Source organism: Lepidochelys kempii, chromosome 3, assembly GCF_965140285.1.
Source record: "Lepidochelys kempii isolate rLepKem1 chromosome 3, rLepKem1.hap1, whole genome shotgun sequence".
NCBI lineage: Eukaryota > Metazoa > Chordata > Testudines > Cheloniidae > Lepidochelys > Lepidochelys kempii.
In genome coordinates, this window is record NC_136382.1 from 196245664 (window position 1) to 196271495 (window position 25832).

The following is a 25832-nucleotide window of genomic DNA, read 5'->3' on the forward strand; positions in this document are numbered from 1 at the left end:
TCTTTCAGAATTAGTCCATAGGTTATAGTCCAACATTTATATTCAGAGTGGTTCAGTCAGGACTGGGATCTTAGTCCTTATGGCTTAAACTTCCCCTGCCTGAAGCATCAAGCAGCTCTGAGATAAAAAGGATTTGGACCCATGGGTCTTTTATACAGTTTTCTAGCAGCCACTTGACCATACAGTTCTGGGCTTTTCACATGAGGCTGGTTAATGGCATATTTAGACAGTTTTTCAGAAATTTTCTTCCAATCCCACAACCTTTTTCTGATAAATAAATTGTCCAGATAGCCTGTTTCAGAGTAGAAGTGATGGCAGGGAAATCAGAATACAGCATGTTGTTGAACTGAATATTTAACCCAAGGAAATGTATTGTAATGGAAAACTGAAAAAAGAACGGTTCTGTTTCTTAAACAGTCTCCTTGAAAAATCAGGCAGATGTGGTTGATTAGGTCCACTGCTTTTTTTTCTCCAAGATCTGTAGGAACAGTTATGCTTCCACATCATCTTCAGTTGTTTCCGTACTCACTGCATCCAAAGATTCTAGATCCTCTTGCTGTACTTGTGATGATAAGGTGTCCAGAGTTGAAGCAAGTGCAGTGAATCAGCTGCCGACGGTTCAACAGTTGGTTTTGCAAAAAACTTCGAAATGTCTATTTTACTTTTTCTCAGTTTTAGGTAGGTCCATCACATTAGGAATCTCAAGTGCATAGAAAATGTTTTAACCTGAATTGTAAACTACTGAACAAAAATCAATGTATACAATTTGAGAAGGAAATGCCCCTCCAAGTCCCCTCCAATCTCTGCCCCGGCCCAAACCCTGATATCCTCACTTAGTTTTCACTCATTCCTTACTCATGGAAATCTTCCCTTGGCTTCAGTGAAAGTTTAGCTCAAGTAAGGCCCCAGGACCAATATACATCTCCTACGTCCCTTGAATATTAACAGCTCAAGACCTCCAGTATTGTCGTCTTTGTGGCCTGCCTGGATGCAGACTCTCCCCACTCTTCTCCCTTTATTCATCATCCAGTCCTGTGAATTCACGATGTGATGTCTGATTTCCATCAGGCTGGATGGCAGCTTTACAGTTTTCTCGCGGTCTCTGTGATCTTGGGCGACGGTTCTCTGCCAGGCATTCTGTAGATTTATTTGCACTGATTTACCTCTCAAATAATGGTATATACAGTAAGAGACAAAGTCGTGGGGAGATCAAGCCGAAAACCACAGAATAGTACCTTCCCTCCACTTCTAAAACGTCACTTTCCTTTGAAGATGCATTTGTCGGGCGGTTTGAGTTGCAGAAATTCTCTGTGAAGATTCCCCCGCTGCTTCACCCCTCCCAGTCCTCGCTTCCTTTCTGTCTCTCTCTTTTTGTGCTGTAGTCAGTGTCAGGGCCGGCTCCCGGCACCCGTATTCCAAGCAGGTGCTTGGGGCAATAGTTAGAAAGGGTCAGCAGTGTTTCCGCCGCAGCAGCAATTCGGCAGCAGCTCCTCTGTCCCGCCGGCCGCAGCGGCAAATAGGCGACAGTTTTTTTCACTGCTTGGGGCGGCAAAAACGGTAGAGCCAGCCCTGGTCAGTGGCATCACTGAGAGCCAGTGTGGGAGATGATGATTCCTCTGCAACACTTTTTTCTTGTCTTGACTCTGTGTAGGTAAAGCTGGAGTTTTAAAAAAAACTCATTGTTTTCTGCTATGAAGCTGACCTAAGAACTTTATTCATATCTGTACGCAGAATGATCTTTTAACCGCAATAACTCTTTCTCTTAGATTCGTTAATAAGAATTGGCTGTAAGTGTGTATTTGGGTAAAATCTGAAATATTCATTGACCTGGTGGGTTATGTGTCCGATCTCTTGGGATTGGTAGAGCTTTATATATTTTAAGTAATCCTCACCATATTTGACTTGGCTGTCTGGGTGGGAGCCAAAGGCTGGATTGCTTAAGGGAAACTGTATTTGGGGGCTTTTGGGTAGCCAGTAAGGTATTACAGATGCTATTTTGTGAAAAGATTGGTGAATCTAATTATGAGAAGAAACCCTCAGTTTTGGGGATTGTCTGCCCCATTCTTTGCAGTTTGCCCTGAGTGAGCCGTCTCAGTGTGGCCCCCTGCCAGCAACCACGGTCACAATGGATAATAAATTTCCATCACTTCTCTTACCCTCAACTATTCGTAAAAGGGGCAGAGCTCCATGACCGTAGAGTCATGACATTGGGATCCTCCAAAAATCCCAAGAAGAGTGTGATGTGCAGACTGAGAGGGCTGTACAGAGATACCTCTGGGAGGGGGTAAAAAAAATGATCAAACGGTAGATATTCCTTGTATTGAACACACAAATATTTATGGAGGCCAACAGATTCCTGCCCTAACACGGGGTGTTCTCTTCTTGCAGTGCAGAGGATTCGAATCAACCCTTTAATTTTCCCTCTTCCTAAAAGCATTAGGTTGGGGTGTGCCAACGTGTATTGTTTTGAAGTCAGCCAGGGGGTCAATAGAGTGCAACACATGATGCTCCTCACCCTACATGCTGCACTCTGGCTTCATGCTAACTCTCCTCCTTTCTCTGATAACCTTGTGCCCTTGTTTCTGTTTTGTTTAGAGTTTCAAATATCCTGCCCAGTACACAGAGCATGCAAGCGGTTGTACAGACTGTTTTTTCCAAATGTATTCCTTCCCAGTACATAACTTCCCAAAGATACAAGATTATTTGGTAACCCACTTCAGGATGACTGCAGACGTGCAAACCATCATACTGCGCTTCAGATCCAGTTGCTGCACTTCCCTCCGCTGAAGAAGTACAAGGTGGAGAATCTGGATGCTGGAATACGCTCAGGTTCTCAGGCATTAGGACAGTGGAAACTCTCTTTTTCGGGGAAAAGTGACACATACCATGCTAACGTAGTAGGGATTAAGGCAGTTCCCAAGGGCACCTTAAGGCATCTTAAAAAAATAAACTAAACTAAGCCTAAAAAAAAATCTGAATCCGAAATCATGAACATTTAGAGCTGAACAAATAATTCCCAATGAAAAGCTGGATAATTTTAGCCTCTTTCTGCTCGGAGATCTCCAAACAGATTGCAGCGGCTCACATATACTCAGTGTCCAACTACCTTTTCCTTTTACCTTCTGGATCGGTTGATGACATTTGAAATTCAAGCTGGTTGTTTAGCTGAGACTGGTCAGAGAAGTCACATGGTTATTATTTCTGTTGTTTTTTTTTTGTGGAGGAGTATACAAGGCCTCTGGCACACATCTTTGCTTGTGTAAATTGAAAATTTTGATTTCATCAATCACTCGAGCATGTGTCTTTATAATTGACTTCTCCCAAACATTCCTCGTCTATTCTACAGTTGCAACGAAGTCAGAGACCCACTTACAACATGATTCCAATTTGCACTTCGGGCTGGAACCTGAGCCATGTCCTTTAAGTGGGCTATAGCCTTGTGCATGCTATAGATATGGGATTGGTGCTGTGTATTATCGTCAGATGTTTACAGTCTCCTGCATGCCAGTTGCATCCATTGCAATGCCTGCTGTGTGAACATAGATCCTCCCTGAGCAGCTCCCATAGGTCCCTCCCTGAGCAGCTCCGAGCCCCGCCCAGCCCATTCACAGCACTCTCCGGGAGCCTATGCTATGTCAGCACAGAGAACACTAACACAGTGTGTGTGCACGCTCATGTAGCTGTGTTGCCTATGAGGCCCCTGTCATAGATATAACGGGAAGAGTAAACACCTTTGAAATCCCTCCTGGCCAGAGGCAAAACCCTCTCACCTGTAAAGGGTTAACAAGCTACGATAACCTCGCTGACACCTGACCACATTGACCAATGAGGAGACAAGATACTTTCAAAGCTGGAGGGGGGCAGAAACAAAGGGTCTGGGTCTGTCTGGGTGATGCTTTTGCCAGGGACAGAACAGGAATGGAGTCTTAGAACTTAGTAAGTAATCTAGCTAGAGATGCGTTAGATTATGGTTTCTTTAAATGGCTGAGAAAATAAGCTGTGCTGAATAGAATGGATATTCCTGTCTTTGTGTCTTTTTGTAACGTAAGGTTTTGCCTAGAGGGATTCTCTATGTTTTGAATCTAATTACCCTGTAAGGTATGTACCATCCTGATTTTACAGAGGTGATTCTTTTACTTTTTCTTCCATTAAAATTCTTGTTGTAAGAAACTGAATGCTTTTTTCATTGTTCTTAAGATCCAAGGGTTTGGGTCACCTATGGAAATTGGTGAGGATTTTTATCAAACCTTCCCCAGGAAGGGGAGTGCAAGGTTTTGGTGAGGATTTTGCGGGGAAAGATGTTTCCAAACGACTCTTTCCCAATAATAAACCCGGTTAGATGTTTGGTGGTGGCAGCGAAAGTTCCTGGGCAAAAGGTAAACTAGTTTGTACCTTGGGGAAGTTTTAACCTAAGCCGGTAAAAGTAAGCTTAGGAGGTTTTCATGCAGGTCCCTACATCTGTACCCTAGAGTTCAGAGTGGGGAAGGAACCTTGACAGCCCCCTATGTGGGGATTAAGGCCAGAGGCCCTGGGCATAAAGAACATTTGGGCCCCTCACACCCCAGGGACCCAAGGGTGCCAGAACTCAGGGGGTGGGGAGGCAGGAGGGCCATGCCCACCCATATTTTAACATGGATGAAGTAGCCTCAGACAGGCATGGAGTGGCGAAGGCAAGGGTTGCACTTCGCAGAGGGGGAGCTGATAAGGTGATCAGCCTAACAGAGCCAGCCTCTTCACAGTAGGGGGCTGAGGTGGGCCTTAGCCTTCCCTCACCAGGAGGCCCTGCCCCCATTCCTCCTCTTCCCCCACAAAGCCCTGCCCCCTGGCCAGGCTGAAAGCCAGAGCCAGGCCGTGGTAAGAGCCACCAAGGGAGCCCAGGCCCCTGGGCGGAGTCCCGGACCCTTTACCTTCTCTGGGCAGAACATCCTGGGGGGCAAGAAAGCTGCTCTTGGGCACTGTGGCCCTCTGTCCAGGGCAGGTGGAGGGTCTGGAACTCCCCACAGCGGCCTGGGCTTCCAGCAGGGCCAGGGGCAGGGCCACCATTCAGCACCAGTGCCCTTCCCCACTTCTACACAGGCTCCTGCAGGGACCTCAAAATTGGCCGGGGCCCCTGGGCATGGGTCCTATGGGCCCGTGCATTGATCTGCCACTGTTTAAGACTGCAGCTTACCAAATGATTTTGTAATCAGCTCACGTTGCCTTCTAATTCCCACTTTGCAACACAATTCAGTGCAGCTCCCCCACATAAATCGGGGGGCTTGCTGTCTAACTTAGGTCTACTGTGCCTCAAAGCAGTGTACCTTTGGCTGGGTCTGTGGGAGCTGGAGCTACACTTAGCTGGGAGTCACATCCTTCTTACACAGGACTGTTATCTGTGGGCTGGAAAGTAAGACGAGCACGACTCACCTGCTGATTAAATTCTGGACTCTGTAACAGAAATGACAGAGCCATTAGTTAGGCGGAGGAGGTGCAGGAGTGAGCATTTACTGGCCTTTTACACCAACGGTCATCAGTCTTGCTGCTGCATCATTATATCGTATCATTTAAAACATAATGCAATTATTATGTACCACTGGCTCCTACTAGGTGCCAACTTGAGTTAGCCAGCAAATCTGAGTTTTGTTCAATGCCCTGCTGTTTTCTATAGCATTTCTACTGCATTTCTATAGCACCCCTCGCATGACTCACTTATAAACACACAGCACAGATGATGCATAAGTGGTTAGAAGTGACTAAGCACTTTAGGAAATTAGCACTCAGATGGTGAATCTGATCACATTTTCACATCCCAGCATTCACCTCAACACCATCTGAAACTAACCCTCTGGGATATCAAGGCTGCAGAAGGAGATTCCCACAGCTCTGTGGGCAACTAATTGTTCTTGGATTTTTATTCATGCATCAATCTTGTATCTATAATGACTTGTTTTCTGGGTCGTGTACCTTTAAATGGAGAGAGGACTCCCGTCACTACTGTGGCAGCTCTCAGAGATGCTGTCTGTTATAGAGGAGATGCAAACGCTGCATGCGCTGTCATGGAGATCTTACTTTTGTTCTTTCTTATTTTGTTGTTGTCTTACTAGAAAGAATAGGTCAGCCAGGCTGAAAGTATACAGTTGCTCTTTATGTGTATAAATCATAATAGAGATGAATATTTATATCCCTCCACAAACTCTTGCACAACAGTGCTACCTGAAAAGGCAAAGCAATAAGAACATAAGAATGGCCATTCTTCGTCAGACCAAAGGTCCATCTAGCCCAGTAACCTGTCTTCCGACAGTGGCCAATGCCAGGTCCCACAGCGGGAATGAACAGAACAGGTAATCATCAAGTGATCCATTCCCTGTCACTCATTCACAGCTTCTGGCAAACAAAGGCTAGGGACACAATGCTATTAAACCAATCTACAACTGCAGAACATTGCAAACTGCCTTTTCTGGCTAATGGTCTTCTCTTGATCTTGTTGTTCTTGAGCAACAAATAACTTTAACTATGACTAATAATATTTTCTGAGCTAATTATATTTTCTGGTAATATCCTGTCACCACTCCTGTTTGTTTCTCCTGTGTGGCCCTGAGAAATCTCACAGCTACCCACCAGAACCACAGCCCCACTAGTGCATGCCTTCCAACAGAGGACTTCCTTTTTCCAGGCCCTTCTGCTGAGAACCCAAGTGAGGAGAAGCAGCAGATACCCTCCTTGCCAAGGTGGTTTTCTGTCTTTGGGTTGATGTGTGAGAATTTCCCCAGTGCCACAATCCAAGCCCCCTTCTTCCCCCCCCCAACAAGATACTTTAAAGGAGAGAATTAGAAAAACATATTTTCAACCCACATTTGCATCTTTTGCTCCTTTTGTGTGATTGTCTTAATGAAAGCAGTTAAAACTGAAACCAACTTGCTATTGGCCACTTAAAGGGCACAGGATTTGGTCCCCCTATCATTCCCCCATATCATTACACCTACTTTATGTGCAATATGAATTACTGACCCATACCAAATCATCTGTTTTATAGAGGAGATGCCTCAGAGACACCAAGGCCTCCAAGAAAAGCAGCTCCCCATATAGCTTTCAGGCCCCATCAGCCCCTCCTTCCACACTTTGAAATAACTAGACCAGCCTCCATGTTCTTCCGCCACTAGCCACATTGCAGGTGTGTGTGTGTGTGTGTGTGGCAGCAGCCAGATATTCTATGTAGGGCTAAATACCGAGAGGTGTTGAACATCTGCAACACCGGTCAACTTCACTGACCCCAAATGGGGTGGGAATCTGGGAGAGTGTGTTCTGTGGCAGTCGGGACTGCTAAGACTTAGTGAAAGGCACACCTCAAAAGGCAGGAATTCAGATTTGGTTCAGATAAAGGCCAAAGTGTGTGGGCCCTTCTGTGCCGTGTTCAAGCAAAACTCATGCGGTAATACAGAGTGGAGGGTCAGGGCCTCAAGACGAAATCCTGCCCCACATGCCAAGCCCAGGTTTAGCACAGGGACGTTCCCCAGAAGCTCGGGCAGGGAGGGAAGGAATCTTCACCTCATGGTTGCACAGTGGCAGCAAAGCCACCCTGAGGCTACGGCCAGCTCTGAGGTAACTGAACCAGTGCTGCCCCACAGCTCCCACTGCTACCCCACACTGCACCATTCACTGCAGGAGTGACCAGTCTGGTCATCTTTCCACACTCTTTACCCCCTGCTCTGTGATCACCTTAGCCAGAAGTTACCCACTGCTGATCTTGCTTTTTTCCACCTCACCTTTGGGGACATACTATTTTGGCCCCTTTAGGGTATCTAGCTGCTCAAACCAACCACCTCAGAGCCACCAAAAACACATTTGTCCATCAGACGCCCACACAAATCTTCTATGTTGCTCTCTCAGCCTAGAACCAAGATACTGTGTATACCAGCCAAGCAACACAATTCAGAGTAAGGATGAGGTCAGTCTGTGATAGCTGGAGCCAGATTGAGAGCTTTTTGGCTCTTGGGTTTCGGTTTGGCCCATGATACAGGTAACGGTCAGAGGTGAAACATGGAATGATCCAGGTTCAAATTCCCGGGGGGATGAAACCAGGGTTTTGATCCAGTTTATCTCTCATTAAGAGCTAAAATGAAAACACTAAAAGGAGAAGGAGCAGGGGTTGGGGCAGGATGGGGAATGGGAAGCGGGGAGAAAAAAACCAATAAGAAACTCCAAAGGAAAACAGATTCATGGGAGGAACAATTTCTAAGATCTTGCCTACACACAAAAGTTGTCCCATTTTAACTATACCAGTATGATTAAAGCAGCATACCAGTGACCACCGACATTGGCATAGAAGTGGCATAGAAGCCACACTGGGGTGGTATCAATGTAAACATATTGGTTGAAAACCCACAACCCTAAATGAAATCACGCTGCAACAGCTGTGATCAGGGCCAAAGGGAATAGTGACGCAAGAGAGAAGCTAGAGGAAAACAAAAAGCCTTTTTTTAAAATGTTCAATATATTTAGAACAAAAAATTCGCAGCTAAAAATGAAGCATGAAACTGCTTTGGCTGCTAGATTTCAAGCCCCACAGAGCAGCCAGCATTGTGCTATTGTAGCCCAACCTAGCAAAAGCTGAAATGGAACATCTGAGAACCTTAGCGATTCAGGTATGATCGTAGTCTTGGCCGCAGTGGTGTTGTCTTTTACTGTTCTTATGGCTTCTAAACAACTGTGTCTGTCCCTACCAAGAATGAAAGAAATCATACTATTCCCAGCTTCGAGAATATTTTCTAAAGATCCATCCCTCCTGTATCACCAGATGTACGATTTTAAAAATAGGTATTGTAATTATGTGTTGTATTAAGAAATGTCACTCACTTAACTATTTGACTTTGCAGATGGAGGTTTATAAAGTATCACATAATTACTTAAATGGATTCTTCCCTAAATGGAAAAATCTATACTAAAAGGAAAAGCTCACATTTTAGAATACTGTTATGTAAACACTGGCAAATTGCAGGCCAGATTCTACCCTTCTTCACTTTGAAACTCTAACAATGACAAAAAGATAACGGAAGATGCCAAAATGACAAAGGATTAATGAAACCTGCAGTTAGCTCAGTGAACCACGTCGCTGGCCATTCAATAACAAGGAGAGAGACAAGGTGGGTGATGTAATATCTTTTATTGGACCAACTTCTGTTGGTGGAAGGGACAAGATCTGAAGAAGAGCTCTGTGAAGCTCAAAAACTTGTCCCTTCCACAAAGAGAAGTTGGTCCACTAAAAGATACTACGTCACCTATCTCACATTCACCTACCTCTCTCATATTCTGGGACCAACGTGGCTACAACAACACTGCAAACATCCAGTAACCATGGCATTACTTTTGCAGGCAGTTTAATGTCATTTTAACCCCCAGCACTAGTTTCTGACCCAGGAACGACGCCATGCTAATAAATGAATTTCAGCTGAGCTGGTGACCTATTAGTGCTCGGTACTACCATGCAGGAAACCCACTGGCAGGTTTGTCTGCCAGTCAGAGCCTCCTGCTGTTAGTGGCAGAGTACTGCAGAGGTTGTATGCTCTGTCTTTGCAAGGTTCGTTTTCACCAGTTTTCGAAAAATCTCCATTTTGTGTGCAGGTAAACACCTATATTTAAATGTGCAATTCATGGCCTTTGCTCAACTTGGCACGGACTCTGCAGGAGCTGAGGTTTGGTACACACAAAGAGGTGTGTGCACATGTACATATCAGAAGTCCCTTGAAAATGATGTCGTCCACATACTTTTATTATCATTGTGATAGGCAGAGCTGAGAGTGCTACCTTGGTTAAAGTTGTCTGGTACTTCTCACAACAATATGCAACTTTCAGTTGCTTATAACTGCCAAATTTAAACCATTTGGGGTGAAATTTCCCATGGCAGAGTCTGCAACGGGGTTGGGTGGAAAAAAATAGTATGTGATTCTGTAACTAAAGACTGTAAAATAATGCAGACACACAAAGGAGGCCAACTGAAGTTGCATGATGGCAACCTTACTTCTGGCATTTCCTAACTTTTGAGTGCTTGACTTTACAACCTTAATAATGTTCTTGTACATTTTTTGTGTGTAATTTAACATTTATATTGAAGTAGTGCCTAGAGGCCAAGCAAGTTGCAGCCCCACTGGGCTAGGTGCTGTACAGATCTATAGTAAGTGACAGTCCCTGCCCCAAAGAGCTTTCTATCTATGCTCTGAGGATGAGCTACTGAAAGAAACTACGGTTAATGACTGCCGTGAGATGGAGTGGCCCTCAGATCTTAAGGAAATAAATCACAAAAAAGCAAAGTAGAATATTTTTTATTAACTTTTTCAGTAGGGTTGCCAACTCTGACTGAAGTTATTCCGGGAGATTCCCCCCACCCCCCCACCCCCAATTACATAATGTCATTTTCTTAAAATATCCTATTAAAATCTCCCGGATTGCTTTCAATAGTCACCGGGAGATCAACGCTGATTCCAGGAGACTCCAGGCCAATCCTGGAGGCTTGGCAATGCTATATTTCAGTGCTGTCTTGTGTGTCTGGGACAGGGAGCAACATACAGCATCGGTGCTGCCCCGGGTAGCTATCATGTTCCCATCCTAATGCTGCATAGAGGCTGCTCAAGAACTGCCTGTGAAGGGGTTAAGAAGAACCTTGTTTTTATTATTAAAAAAAAACAACCCACCCCCCACATTGCAACTAAGAATAAACAGTCTATCAGCTACCATTGATCCTCAAATAAAATGCAGGATTTTTTTTAAAAAGAAATTGTTTATTTCAAGCACAACTTCAAGGAACTTCAAAAACCTTTGATCTCCAAAGGCTTTTTACCGTGCAATTTTAAGTGTCAAAAATGTTCAGTTTATATTTTGCTCGATGTAGATCTTAATAGAGTTAGAAAAATCTATATGTTCAGGGAAAAAAAAAATTGTCTGCTTAATCCCTCATAAGAGCAGCTCGTTTGATTTTTATATATGTAATTATAGTGGGATGGCAGAACTAATTCCTTAGCCATTAGTAAACATATGTATAACTAATTAATAAAAGAGTTGTTACATTAAAAAAAGCACCTCACTGAAAATTTAGGCTTAGAGAGCCAAAGAGCCAGATTTTCGGAGCTAAACAGCACTCACAACTCCAATTAAAGTCCATGAACCTTGTATGTGGTCAACATCTTTGTAAAATCAGGTTCTATTTGACCCAACAACGCAGAGTAGGTTGGGACAGACCTGGAAATAGAACCTAGGTCTCCTGTTGTGTCTTATATCATACAAAGGAACCACAAAGGCCCGGTGGGGTCCAAATAATGGCATTTACTAAACACGTATAACATGCCAGGCTTAGCTACATATATACACGGCTGCTCAGGCAGGGTTCTGATGGCTTCCAAAACACAGAAGACTGTGGATATGTCTACACTGCACACTAAGCCCAGGCTCTGACTCAGGTTTGAGTCCCAGACCCCCTTCCATCCACACACACATTGGTCTTGGGTCAGCAGAACTCAGGAGCCTGGTACTAGGACCCTGCTGGGTGGAAGAGGTCAGAGCCCAAGTTCCATTGAGACTCAGGTCCAAGCCCTGTCAATCTGCAGTGTGGACGCGGCTGAAGCTGCAGACCCAAGTCAGAAGGTCTGTGTAGTGCAGTATGGACTTATTAGCACAGCTACGACACCTGGGTCCAGCACTTGTAAACCCAGGTTTACAATGCAGTGTGGAAACACCAAATCCACAAGCCTGGATCCCACAGACAGACAGCTTAATGTGCAGTGTAAACATACCTAGTGAGGGCCATTAGAGAGATCCAAAGCTATTTACCCACCTGATAGGTCCCAAAATGTAACTGTAAATGGGGAATTGTCACCAAGCGGCTCCGTTTCCAGTGGGGTACTACAGGGAGTGGTTCTTGGCCCTGTGCTATATAACATCTTTATCAATGACCTGGAAGAAAACATAAAATCATCACTTATAAAGTTTGCAGATAACACAAAAATTGGAAGTAGTAAATAATGAAGAGGACAGGTCACTGATTCAGAGCGATCTGGATCACTTGGAAACTGGGTGCAGGCAAACAATATGCCTTTTAATACAGCTACATGTAAAGGCATACATCTGAGAACAAAGACTTTAGGCCACACTTACAGGATGGGGGAATCTATCCTGGGAAGTAATAACCCTGAAAAAGATTTGGGAGTCATGGTGGATAATCAGCTGAACATGAGCTCCCAGTGTGATGCTGTGGCCAAAAATGCTAATGCAATCCTGGGATGCATACACAGGAGAATCTTGAGTAGCAAAGAGGTTATTTTACCTCTGTACGTGATTGATGCTGGTGTGACCGCTACTGGAATATTGTGTCCAGTTCTGGTGTCCACAGCTCAGGAAGGATGTTGAGAGTGTTCAGAGAAGAGCTCCGAGAAAAATTAAGTGATTTAGAAAACATGCTTTATAGTGATAGACTCAATGAGCTCAATGTATTTAACTTAACAAAGAGAAGGTTAAGGGGTGCCTGGATTACAGGCAAGAGTACCTACATGCGGAACAAATATTTAACAATGGGCTATTCAACCTAGTAGAAAAGGTGTAACACAGTCTAATGGCTGGAAGTTTAAGCTAGACAAATTTAGATTTGAAATAAGTTGTAAATTTGTAATGATGAGAGTAATTAATCATTGGAACAATTTACCAAGGGGTTGTGGTGGATTCTCCATTATGGGCCATTTTAAAATCAAGACTGGATGTTTTTCTAAAAGATATGGTCTATTATTTTGGGGAAGTTCTATGGCCTGTGTTATATAGGAGGTCAGACTTGATTATCACAATGGTCCCTTCTGGTCTTAGACGCTATGAATTTATCAATTCCTGTACATTACATCTCCTTACTGCCAGCTTCCATTTCTAACCATCAATAATGCTGTCTCCATTTAATGGTTTGTTTGTGGGTTTAAGCCCTGAGGACTCAAATATGTTGTTGAGACTGGGGAGGATATTTTAAAAAAAATTCTAACAGATTCAATAGAACATTTTAGGATCTGACTCTGGTTAAGTTTTTGCTATTTGATTTCAGAATCTGATTTGCTTTTTACAGATTTGCTTTTTACAGATAAATCCTTAAAGCGCAGTTTTCATGATTGGGTTAATTAGAGCTTGAAGACTTGTTTTCCAAGTGTTAAGGCAACAGACTTGTCTAGTCCTTAATAGATGCAGAGATAACTCTATAATACAGTTTTATAAAAAGAACTCTTTGAATGTGTGTGGGCATCTTTACATCAGAAGTGCAGACTTTGCTGTGGCACAAATAGAACGAAGGGAGAAAGGGAAATTGAGGACAGAAAGTTGGCAGGGTCTCCATCTCTGATATTTACTGAAGTAGGGGATGCAACAGGCTCTCAGCTTCTTTGCTGTCCAAGCAGTGGAATGATACCTCTGTCCCAATTTCTCTTTTGACAGAGAACTTGTCGGCAGCTTAATCCATCTGTTTTGTGTACCAGGCTCATAACTCTGGCACTTTATGCCACAGTAAGTAGAATGTCACCTATTCAGTTTCTTCTGCACAGGTAGGGAGTAAACTGTAGTAGTTAAAGCAGGGAAATGCTTTGGGACTCCTACTTACCGTAACCTCACTGAAGTGGTTTGAGGTTTGATTGTTTATAAAACGGTATCAGGTCCTTGGATGAAAGTGTCTGTATTCTTAGTGCACCGGCCAGGACACCAAGCACTCCTGATCTTCTGTGTGACTTTAAACAAGCTGCTTAGTCACTGTGTCTTGGTTTCCTTATTTGTGATGTGAAGATAATCGCACTTACCTCCTGCCCAGGAGCATTGTGGGGATTAGATAATGGTTGTGGCTAGTTGGGATCCTTGGAGATGAGGTATAATTATTAGTGTTGTGTGAGTGGCTACATATTAGGAGCAAGAGGATGGGATCTGGATTCTGAGTGAGCGATGAGGGGACATGCCAACACCTGCTTAGGGTGGGAGATTCAACGTCTTATTTCCATCCCAGTTCATTAGGTACAAGTTTTTTCTGACTTCAAAAGGTTCCTGTGCTGGGTTCCTTGCCGCTCCTCTCCCATCCTAAGTCTTACCAAATTTTCTGAGGTCCTTCTTTTACCCTGCTCCCTCTCCTCTCACTACATCCTGTTTTATTTTCTTTCTTTCCTTCCAACTCACCAAGAACTTTCTCCTTGTCCTTAACTCAGGGTTCTCCCTTCCCGCTGCCTAACAGCTCCTTGAGTGACCCCTCTACAGACCAGTTCCCAACATCCTGTTTCTTGACTCCCATCTTCTTCTCCCCAGTCCTTGCAAGCTCCCTACCTTTGGTGATAATCCAGCAGGGTTTTGGAAGGGGTCTCAGTTCTGGAACTTACTCTTTTGAACTCTAGTTGCTTTAGTCAAACCTCATCTGCTTCAGGGCTTCTCTTGGTCAGGGGTGCCCCAAAATGCATTATACCTCACACCCTCTGTCTCTGAAAACCTGAAACTCATGAGATTTGAGGAGAGCAGGCAGCAAAACAAAAATAGCCAGCCCTGCTGAGACCCTGAGATGGAATTCAGCCTATAGGGGGTTAGGAAGCAATGGAAGGGCTCTCTTTTGAGCATCTCTTCTCCCCCAAATCTAAAATATCTTGGGTTCAGTTTGGTTAGAGATCTGAGTTGAGGTTCAGGCCACTTCTCATTGTTCCCCAGACTGTTTGCCCATTTTCCCCCATGAAATCTGGCTCTCGGAGACAACATCTTTTTTGAGATACAGAGGATTTTTTTTTTTTTGTCAGTCACAACTTCAGCACGCCCACATGAGGTGTTGCTGGTCTAGAGAATCACCTCCTACGTGTAACAAAAGGTACAGCCAATAGTGGTGCCTGCTCAGAATTGCCCGCCTGCACGACTCATTCACACATTGCCTTCTGCCCTCAGCCCTTGCTAATGGAGACAACGCATGTGAAATGCTAAGTAACACAAGCCATAAATATAAAAACTTTGCAGTGAGATCAGTGCAGAGAGCCCCTGCTTTTACCAAGCACCATTTGAAAGTTAAACGGATGTGCAGAAGTGAGAATAATTTTCTGGCGGGGGCAGAACGGGGGGAACCCCAACCAAACCCAAGTAGAGTTTATGGTATTTTTCCCCAACAAGCTTTAAGAAAGGTGGAAGTTCATAGTGTAGGAAGGTATTTCTTTCAACATGTCACAGACTTACACCTACCATATTAGAAATCCTACATATTTCTATTATTGGCTACACACCAACAGACACAAATGGGCCAAAGCTGAGAGATACAGACAGCACTAGTCTGACAATAAGAGTCAGATTGTGAAGGGCACTTGCTCAGATAAGAGCACGCAGCCTCTCCCTCAATGCATCCCCAGCACAAGGACCACGGGCAACCGCAGTCCCTGCTCTCAGGTAGAAGAAGAGACTTCTCCTTCCATGCTCCTCCAAGAGCACACATCATCTCAAAGTGGGAAGGGAGGAACAGGGGCCATGACTTTGCTCAACTGCTCCCCATCAGCCGACAGAGCGGACAGGGCCAGGCCCAATTCTTCCATGATTGCTACCTGAGGCTGTGCAACTCCTCATTGCCTCCCCTCAGGGCAGTGCCTAGATACTAGGATATAGCCTCTGATGGTAATACTTAGCACATCATTCATAGTTCTCAGAGCACTTTACAAAAGGACCAGGTATTATTCCCAGATAGTATAAACCGAAGTGCAGAGGCTTTCCCAAAGTCACGACATGATGAGGAGGCTCTCCCAGGAGCAGAGAGACGGTGGGAGTTCCCACAGGACAGAGCAGCAGCTGTGCACTCCTGCTGGAAGGGCTGAGGTGGCTGTCCTGGCTGAGAGACAGAAGGAGAGGACTGAGACAGAGCCTTGCTGTGGTGGAAAACACCAAAGTATGGTCAGGATGCGCTACCAGCAGAGTGCTGGGAAGAGTGGGGTTTTAGGGACTACATGCATTGGGGTGATAAATGGACTATGTTGGTGACTTTTGGTTACTGACCGATTGGCACTATGTTTGATAATAAACTGGCCCGGCCCTGTGACTCTCCTCCCCCCTTTTCAGAAGCCACTTTAAGAGGGAGTCTGGCCCTTTAAAAGGGAGCAGGGCTAGTACCCGAGTGCCCTCTTTAGGTTCAAATGGAGTGAGCTCAGGAGGCAGAGATGCACTGGCCCTGCTCTTCTTAAAGGGCCAGCGTCACCCTATGACAGAGTCAGTGGAGCCAGGTAAAGAGACAAAGCAATAAACATTAATATCCCCTGGCATAAAAATGATTCTCATGAATTTATGTCTCATTAGGACAGAGAGAGATACCACCCCCAGCCCTGTCTTCCAGCGGGGCTGTACAGACCCCAGACAGGAGATGCAGCTGTGTGGAAGGGCTGGGGGCAGAGTGGTACACCTGCACCAGAGAAGCTACCAGCGCAGGGCATTGGCTCCTGGGAGCGGCGGCCCCACGTTCTGCTCTTCTCCGCTGTGGTTCCCGGGAGAGCCCTGTGGTTCAGCGGATACTCATTTCTATTCACGAATATCCACATCCGTGGTGTGGCAAAATGGCCAATGCTGGTATGGTGGGTCCCACGCTTTTCTTGGCAGGGGGGCTAGGACGCCACCCTTTGCCCCTGCTCTTGGGGTGCTGAGGGCCCCGCTAGTATCCTGGGAAGGTGGTAGAGGAGGGAAGCGGGGAAGGGGTCTGGGTTTGCACTATTGGCGTTAATAAACTAAGGTTGCAATACTTCTGTGAGGACTGTATAATTATCCCCATTTCACAGACATGGAAACTGAGGAACAGAGAAGACAAGTAACTTGTCTTTGTCAGAGTTGATAACACACTCCAGATTTTCTGGCTCCTAAGCCTGAGATTTAACCATGAAACAATCCTTTTCTCCTAGTTCGCTGTTGGTTATTTTTGTCGGTTCATAAGGTTTTTCCCTTTATACATCACAACTCTGACATTCATGAGTTATGAAATATCACACTGTTCACTATCATGTATTTCAGACATACCCATGCCAAGTTAATATATTTTGTATGTTATTTTAAAAAACATGACCTTGCTGTCATCTTCAAATATCTGTACAGCTGCTGTCTTGCAAAAATAAAATTACAACGGTATGGCATGAAGTGCCTGAGTTTCTTTTCCTGTTCTCTTCCCCCTACCATCTCCCCTTTACTTACCTGAACATAATTAACTCCACCAGGTGGCCTATTTCTGAAATCCACCAATCAAATGAAATTACTATATGATTCACCATAGTAACATGCCTGTAGTTGCTGGGATGAGTATAGCACAATATAAGATTTACTAACCAATTGAATTCTCACATAGACACACACACACATGAATCCCATAGCAACACAAACAACAGTATGACAATAACATCTGCTTTGCAACAGGGAAAAAAATAGAAAATTCTTCTCTGAAACAAGACAGGCCCCGGTTAAATAAGTTTTAGTCATAATAAGTGAGAAAATATCTAAGACTAATGTCATCTTACAAATGCATAATACCTTGCATCCAGACAGATCCCCAAAGGCTTTTTAAATTGTGGGTATAGCAACTCCTTTACACGTGCCATCGAATGGCAGCCACTTCTGGGGTGGAATGGGCAGCTGTTTTAGCAGCGCACAGCAACAAAAATAAATAGTTCAGAACAAGAAACAAATACCGAAGTGGTGTCTAAGGACCTAATCCATCTCTCACTGAAGTCAACAGAAATCTTTCCATTGGCTTCCATGGAAGTTGAATCAAACCCTAAATGCTATGTTGATTGGCACCTTACTGATACTTAAATAAAACACAACAATATAGGATGGCAATATGGGTTGAAATCTTGGTCCCATTCAAGTCAATGGCAAAACTCCCATTGACTTCAATGGGGTCAGGATTGAAATTGAAATTCCAAGGGAAACACAGGCAGCCACAGTATAATTACTCAGACTGGAATGTGGCTAGGGCAAAAGTGCTATGGGATCTTTAATGATGACAGGCGGTCAAAAGCTTACTTCAGTTTCTCATGTGAATCAGGTACCTCTAATTGCATAGTGCCCCTTATACACAATGTTGGACCATTGGGTCAGGTCTGACTCAAACTGAATAATACCATCTAATGAATCACTAACATTAGAAGTAGCAAATTCCTAATTACGATGGTAATTCACTTTCTCTTATAAACTGGATTTTAAAATCTATTCCCCAAATTTGCTTTAAAAACCTCTTGGCCAGCTGAATATTTGCTTGCGTGTCTCTAAGTAGCTGGAATGTTGCTTGTGTATTCTCTAACCAGAGAAGAATTTTCCGGGGAAGTTTGAGATCAATAGTGTAAAACACTTTTCAGATATGGGACCGTTATTTTTCACTTTTCCATGTATGTGTAGCCATACTGAAAATGATAGTTTGGTCCAGAAACTCCAAATTTGCTTTAATCAGTAGTGGTGGATGCAATGCTGTGCAAAGTGCCAGTGCTATTCACCATGAAACTTTGAAGCTCTCAGAATTCTGCCAGGAATTGATGGACTCTGGAAATTGCATATTTCAGACCAGTTCTAGAATCTCCATCAGCTGAGTTTGCAGAGGATGGCTGAGCTTTAAGCACAGCCAGGAGATGATCCACTTTGCTGGCAGAGTATTTGATCTGAATACTTGTGTTTCACTGGATATCATGTATTGACTTTAATTTCTAAAAACCAAATACAAATAATAGTTTTCACTTACATAGTACTTTTCATCAAAGTACTTTACAAAGTTGGCCGCAATCCAGCAATGTGTTTATCTCTAAGCATGTGAGTAGTCTTCACTCGGACTGCTCTTGAGCTTAAAGTGAAGCATCTGCTTAAATGCTTTGCAGGACAGGGCCATAGATATTATTTCTATTTTCCTCGTGGAGGAACAGAGAACAAAACAGTTCAGCAACTTGCTCAAAGTCAAACAGCATGTCAGCAGCAGAGCTGTATCATCATAACCCAGGTCTCCCAATTCCCAGCCCCTTTCTCTACTCTCTAGACCAGTGGTTCAAAAACAGGGATACGTGTACCCTTGGGGGTATGCAGAAGTCTTCCAGGGGGTACATCAACTTACCTAGATATTTGCCTAGTTTTACATCAGGCTACATAAAATCAATGAGCAAAGTCCATACAAACTAAAATTTCATACAGACATGACTTGCTCTATACACTGAAATGTAAGTACAATATTTATAGTTCAACTGATTTATTTTATAATTATATGATGAGAAAGTAAGCAATTTTTCAGTAATAGTGTGCTATGACACTTTTGTATTTTTATGTCTGATTTTGTAAGCAAGTAGTTTTTAAATGAGGTGAAACTTGGGGGTAGACAATACAAATCAGACTCCTGAAAGGGGTATAATAGTCTGAAAAGGTTGAGAGCCACTGCACTAGACCAGTTAGCCCCAAACTTTTGCTGGTCGCGCCCCCCCCCCTTACCCCTGTCTGTGCTCCCCTGCACCCCGTGAACCTGGGGCCGTGGCTCTGGGGGAGGGGGGAATATGGACAGGGGTAAGGGGTCCAAGCAGGGGTGAAAGTCAGTTAGAGGACTTACCGGTCCGCTGGAGTCCTGAGCAGGGGTGTGGCCTCAACCAGAAGAGGCGTGGCCTTAACCGGAAGAGGCAGGGCCTTAAATCCCTGGGGCCTTTAAATCTTGATTTAAAGGGCCAGGTGTCCAGCTGCGGTAGTGGCGGCTGGGAGCCCGGGGCCCTTTAAATCACCCCCGAGCTACCAGCTGCAGAGGCGGCTGGGAGCCCAGGGGCTCGGGGATGATTTAAAGGGCCCAGAGCTCTAGCTGCCGCTACCGCAGCGGAGCCCCGGGCCCTTTAAATCACTGAGGAGCCCTGGGGGCTCCTGGCTGCCACCGCTACCCCAGGGCTCTGGGCTCTGGCAGAGCTTTAAAGGGCCTGGGGCTCCACTCTGGTAGCGGCTGCTGGAGCCCCGAGCCCTTTAAATCCTCACCTGAGCCCTGCTGCCCGATCCCTGGGGTAGCGGTGGCCAGGCTCCGTCAGTGATTTAAAGGGCCCTGGGGCTCCAGCCGCCGCTAGCACCCCTGCCCTTAAATCCCCGCCACAGCCTCGCCGCTGCTACCCCAGGGCTTTAAATTGTCATCTGGGAAAGCCGGTCCCGGTATGGCGCACCAGCTCTTACCGGTATGCCGTACCGGGGCATACCGGCTTACCTTCACCTCTGGATCCAAGGCTTGGGCCTCAGCTGGGGGTGGGTCTGGGGCAGGGAGTGGAGCTGCGCAGAGGCTGGGGATGGGGCCAGGCGCGGGGCTGGGAGCCAGGGATGGGGCCAGGGATCGGGGCTGGAGCAGAGCTGGGGGCATGGAGGAGCTAGGTGGTGCTCCCTGCCCCTGTGAGGGCTGGCTCAAGCCCCGCTGCATCTCCCCGGACATTCCTCCGCTCCATGCTCACCCCCTGGGGGCACGCCCCAGACTTTGGGGACCTCTGCACTAGACCATACTATCTCCTAAGGAAACCTCAGGGCCACAGATCTATTTTGGTTAGATGTAAGTAAGGTTGTAAACTTTCTGATGTTCATCCAAAATGAATCTCCAAACCTCTTGAAATTTGCCCATCACTGGAATTTTGAAGGGAATGTCTTATAAAGCTACAGACTGTCTGAATCTAATAATGGAGTGAGTCAAAGAATAGTACACAAGAAGCAAGTAAAAATGCTGGAGAATTGAACTAAAGCCCTCAGCATCCAGACCTGTGCATCTGAAAAAAGGGAGGAAGCAGAGAACCAATTGCTTCCTTCTGTCCCCCCGCCCCCCCCACACTTCTACTCCCCTCTCCTCCCCTCTCACCAGAAAAAGCAGCTGTCAGAGCTCCTGGTTCTAGGTGATCTGTATATCAGGATTTATGAAATGTAGGTTATGTACATTTCTAACTCCCAAATAAAATGTTAAATAACAGTGTGCCTAAGGTTCCCTCCGTCCCCATCCAAAAGTAGGGAAGTGTTTAAAACAAATTATAGCTTATGACTTTCCTGTAGGCATAAATTCTCTAGAGGTATTGTTTGCTCCCTGTTTCTTGTGTCCTTTTATTCTGACAGTTAAGTAACATTGTTTTCTATAAAAAGAAAAGGAGTACTTGTGGCACCTTAGAGACTAACCAATTTATTTGAGCATGAGCTTTCGTGAGCTACAGCTCACTTCATCGGATGCATCCGAAGAAGTGAGCTGTAGCTCATGAAAGCTCGTGCTCAAATAAATTGGTTAGTCTCTAAGGTGCCACAAGTCCTCCTTTTCTTTTTGCGAATACAGACTAACACGGCTGTTACTCTGAAACCTGTCATTGTTTTCTATCTTCCTTGTTTTTTCTCCTGTTTAAGATCAGTAGCTTGTTCTAATAAATAATGCAGTCTCTGTCTGGGCAGTTGTTTGCTATGTGATCTTACATGATGCTGTGTGTAGTGAGAGGATAAAGCAAAACCTCCTTTACACATTCTTTAAAGTCATTTGTAGTGTACATACTGTTAGAAAAGTTTGTGCCAATGTTTTCACTGAGCCCCTATTTTATGAATGTAACCCATTCACAGAAATTTGATTTAGTTGCAATGGCAGACTGTATGGGGGTCTGTTTTCAGAGTCTATGCACTAAGGCCCCAGTTCAGAAAAAGCACATGGGGGTCAATGGAACACACAAAGTCAATGGGATGTAAGCATGTGCTTAAAGTTAATGAATGCTTAAGTGTGTTCCTGAATCAGGGCCTGGGAGAGCTGTGCAAAATCCTATGTTTATATGAACAAGTGTGGTGATCTTCTAAGCACCTGTTTCCAGGAGCAAGGAGCCTATTTGTGCCTCAAAATGCAGGGTTCTCCCTGTGTACCAGGTCTGTGAATATTTGTGTGGGTTTCCAATGTCACGGGGCTTGGTACATTTGCCCCAGACTATCTCAGGCTGGGTGCTAATTTTACCAGTTGTAAAAATAAGATGTTTGACCATATTGAAACAACATGAATCTAAATAATTGAGCCCAGTCTTGCATTTCTTGGGAACTCAAAACTCCCACTGAACTCAGATCAGTGACTGAGAGGTGACTGGTTTGATTCTTCCGCCCACTGCTAATCACCTGAGCCATCAGTCCAGATAATGTCTTAAGTATAAAACCAATCAAAAAACCTTTTGACACCAGCAAATCTTCTCTATGTTAAGAGAAGCCATCTCCTCCCTGGCCATATCCTTGGTCCTTTGGAAATTCCATTGTTATCAAAGCAATGCAAGGCCACCCCTTTCCATAGAATGCATGACTGTCTAGAAGCACGTGTCTGCAGATGCCTTTTTGCACATATGCCAAATTGCTGTGGAGGGGAGGGTGTTAAATGGTATTTTGCAGCTGCATTCATGAGAGCTCAGTCTGTTTTGCTTATTGAAGTGAAGGGTAAGAGGTGGTGTGATCACCGTCTAGAAGTACCTACACAGGGAGAATATATCTGAGAGTAGAGAGCTCTTCAGTCTAGCCATGAAGTTAATTAACCCTGGGGGGAGATGTGGTGGATCCTTCCACATGTGAAGTCTTAAAATAAAGACTGGATATCTCTCTAAGAGCTACACTCTAGTTCACCCAGGTGTTATGGGCTTGATACAGGAATTACTGGGTGAAAATCTCTGCCCTGTCTTATGCCAGAGGTCAGACTAGATAGTCCCAATGGCCCCGTCTTGCTTTAAAATCTTTGACACTGTGACGGGCTGCAGTGGATCCATTGGCCCAGTCGTCTCAGTTGCAAGCAAGGATGGTGGAAAGCCATGTGATCAGCTAACGCTTGATATGGACTCAGTTGGCTCAAAGAAATACAGAGCACCTTCGTCTGCAAGTGTGTCAGCACATACTCCCTCTATGTAAAGTTCTTCAAGGCGAGAACCCTTGACGTTTAGAAAATCTCTCATTATTTCTTCTCATAGAAGTCTTGACTCTGGGGGTATTTGGTAATATCTTGCCTGCTGGAGTTTTGACCTATGAAAGAACTGGAATGATAGCAGCTCTGCAGGCAAAGTTAACTTCCAGATTTCACAGGAAGCCCTGACCTCAATATTGGAAAGGTCTTGTTCATGGCTATTTGATGACTTTGTTTTATCCCATCAATCGCTTCTAGAGTTCTCTTGTTAGTGAATGTCACTAACAGACTTATACCCCCACTGGCTTATTATGTGAAGGAATCCCTTGGCCCCCAAGCATTTTATATAATTTATCTCAATGGTGAATGTCCTTTCTGCACAACCATAATTGCTCTCGTATTCCAAGTTGCCCTGGAAGATAAGAGTAACAGATGGTGGAAGCTTTTCTGCTCAGAGTCCATCCAGAGTGATTTCCTTCTTTTCTCATTTTGTTCACATACACAACTCAACAGAAATAATGTGGAACATAATTCAGTGTGGTCTACGTGGTTCCTGAAGCAGGTGCTGCTGCTACTGCTGATCTCAATATTTATGAAAGGAAGTGCCTTCCTTCTCATTTGCACAACCCTAGCAGCTAGTGAAATATTGTCAGTGAGCTCCTTTTGGCTTGTTTCTTGTTTGCATATGTGTAAAAGCTGGGCTGCTTTTCATTCTTTTAAGTGCTTATTGCATATATATTGGAAAAGGCTATATTTTCTGAATTTAAAACCACCAAGAGGTTGTTTTCTGACATTGACTGACTGGCAGCATCACAGAACATTGAAAACAGAAGTCTGAGCAGCTGATCAAGCAAACTGCAGCCACCTGAGTAATAAGAAACAAATGTTATCAGGGGTCTTTTCCCAAAGTAAAATCTTTGCAAAGGCAGTGAGAGAAGCACAGCGAGTGTGGTAAAAATATTCAGACAGACTACTTTTAAATGCAAAATAAAAAAGGCACTAAAAGGACATGAACGTAGTCACATAATATTTAGCTCTTGTATATAGATCTCCAAGTGCTTTACAAGGTTGAGGTGGTATTGTTATCCCCATGTGATGGGGCTTACTCCCATCACCTGTTAAACAAGGGGTTACTGCCAATTAGTGCACTTGTGATTGGCTACTGCCCCTTGACCAGAGGGGGTGGAGGCTCATTAGGTACCTGGGCCTCATGAGGAAGCTGAGAAGGCAGGAACTATCTGTGAAGAGACCCTAGAGACCACAGGCTCAGCTTGGTGTGGGGAAGTCCTGAAATAGGGCTTAAATGGCAAGAACCCAGGTAGGAGGATTCCTTGGGAGTTGGGTTAGGCTGCTGTGGGGGAGGCCCTGCAACAAGATTAGTGAAAGCCCTTCAGTGGAGCCTGGAAGGGGTGGAAGAGTGATTAGCTCATCAGAGATACGAGCAGCCAGGAGGATCTAGGCACAGGCCTGGGCACCAAAGTGAGACTGTTAAGCATAAGCTGGGGGGAAGCAGCACCAGTGGGGCTTGGAGGAAACAATCCAGTAGGTCTGAAGAAGTAGATCTAGCTGCTTAATACCTGGGCTGTAACCCAGAGTAGAGCATGGGCTGGATTTCCCCCACCAGCCCCTGAGGGAGCCTGCTTAAGGAATATCAAAAGCCTAGGGTGAGGCTGAAGATTGACCCCCCACAGCACACACTGAGGAATAATTGGGGGAGGGTGTTGTGTTGAAGGCTCTCTTGTCTTGAGATGCTTTATGAACTTTCAGTGGGACCTTCTTGTTGCCTTGGAAGGGGACTAACCTTCATGGGACTTAGCCAGAGGGCTGAGCTATGGAAGACCTGGTCAGAGGCAGATGGCCCACAGGAGGCACTGGAGATGAGGAGTGTTGCCCCTTGACACAAGAGGGCACTATGGGTGGTGACTACATGATCTTCCACTCCCTTGTATAGACAGGGTAATTGAGGCAAGGAGAGGCAAAGTGATTTCCACAGGGTCACATGGCAGTCAGCTGTGAACCAGCTGAGTGGTGAACAATGGAGAGGCTAACAGAGGGAGTTTGCCTGGGGAGAGCCCACTGAGGCTTTCATCTTGCAGGCTTCTCTGAGTAGTTACTACAACACCTGAAGAAGCTCTTAGAAGGAAGGTAGTATGGATGGTGAGCATTCAGCTGTTGTTACCTGCACACAATGTGCCATGTTTGTCTTTGTTCTACAGGACAGAAGCAACTTTGTCTGTAGAAAGTGCAAGCTGGTCTCCATGTTGGAAGAGAAGGTTGAAGGTCTGGAGAAACAAGTATCAACCCTGCGTTGCATAAGAGAAACTGAAGATTTCCTGGACAGATGTCAGGATATGCTTCTACGGGCACAAAATTCTGAAGATTCAGAGCAGGCTGCGCAGCGGGGACAGAAGGACGGAGAAGAAATTTGGCAGTATGTGACCTCCAGAAGAAGAAAAGGGGAGCATCCATGTACTAGCAATGCAGATACAGATAAGCAACCATTTTCATGTTCTCTCCACAGGTACTAATGCGGAGAGTGGACTAGATGATGCATCTGAGGGAAAGGAGCAGAAGGAAACTTTGTCGATTGGAAGGCGTGAGATGCCCTGCTCTAGGGATGGGGGTTCCACAACCACCACTCCCAAGAGAAAGAGGCAGGTGGTGGTCGTCGAGGACTTCCTCCTCAGGGAGACTGAGTCATCTATCTGCCACCCTGACCAGGAAAACCGAGAAGTCTGCTGCTTGCCAGAAGCTAGGATTCACGATGTGACGGAGAGACTGCCAAGACTCATCAAGCCCTCAGATTGCTACCTGCTTCTCCACGTGGGCACCAATGATACTGCCAAGAATGACCTTGAGCGGATTTCTGGAGACTACGTGGCTCTGGGAAGAAGGATAAAGGAGTTTGAGGTGCAAGTGGTGTTCTCGTCCATCCTCCCTGTGGAAGGAAAAGGCCCAGGTAGAGACCGTCAAATCGTGGAAGTCAATGAATGGCTATGCA

General features: G+C 45.0%; 1 protein-coding gene across 2 annotated transcripts in view; it reads left to right on the forward strand.

Moving 5' to 3' along the window:
* The window catches only part of PELI1 (pellino E3 ubiquitin protein ligase 1), a 146865-nt gene that overhangs the window by 21224 nt on the left and 99809 nt on the right, over positions 1-25832 (forward strand). The gene's annotated exons all lie outside the window — the stretch shown is intronic.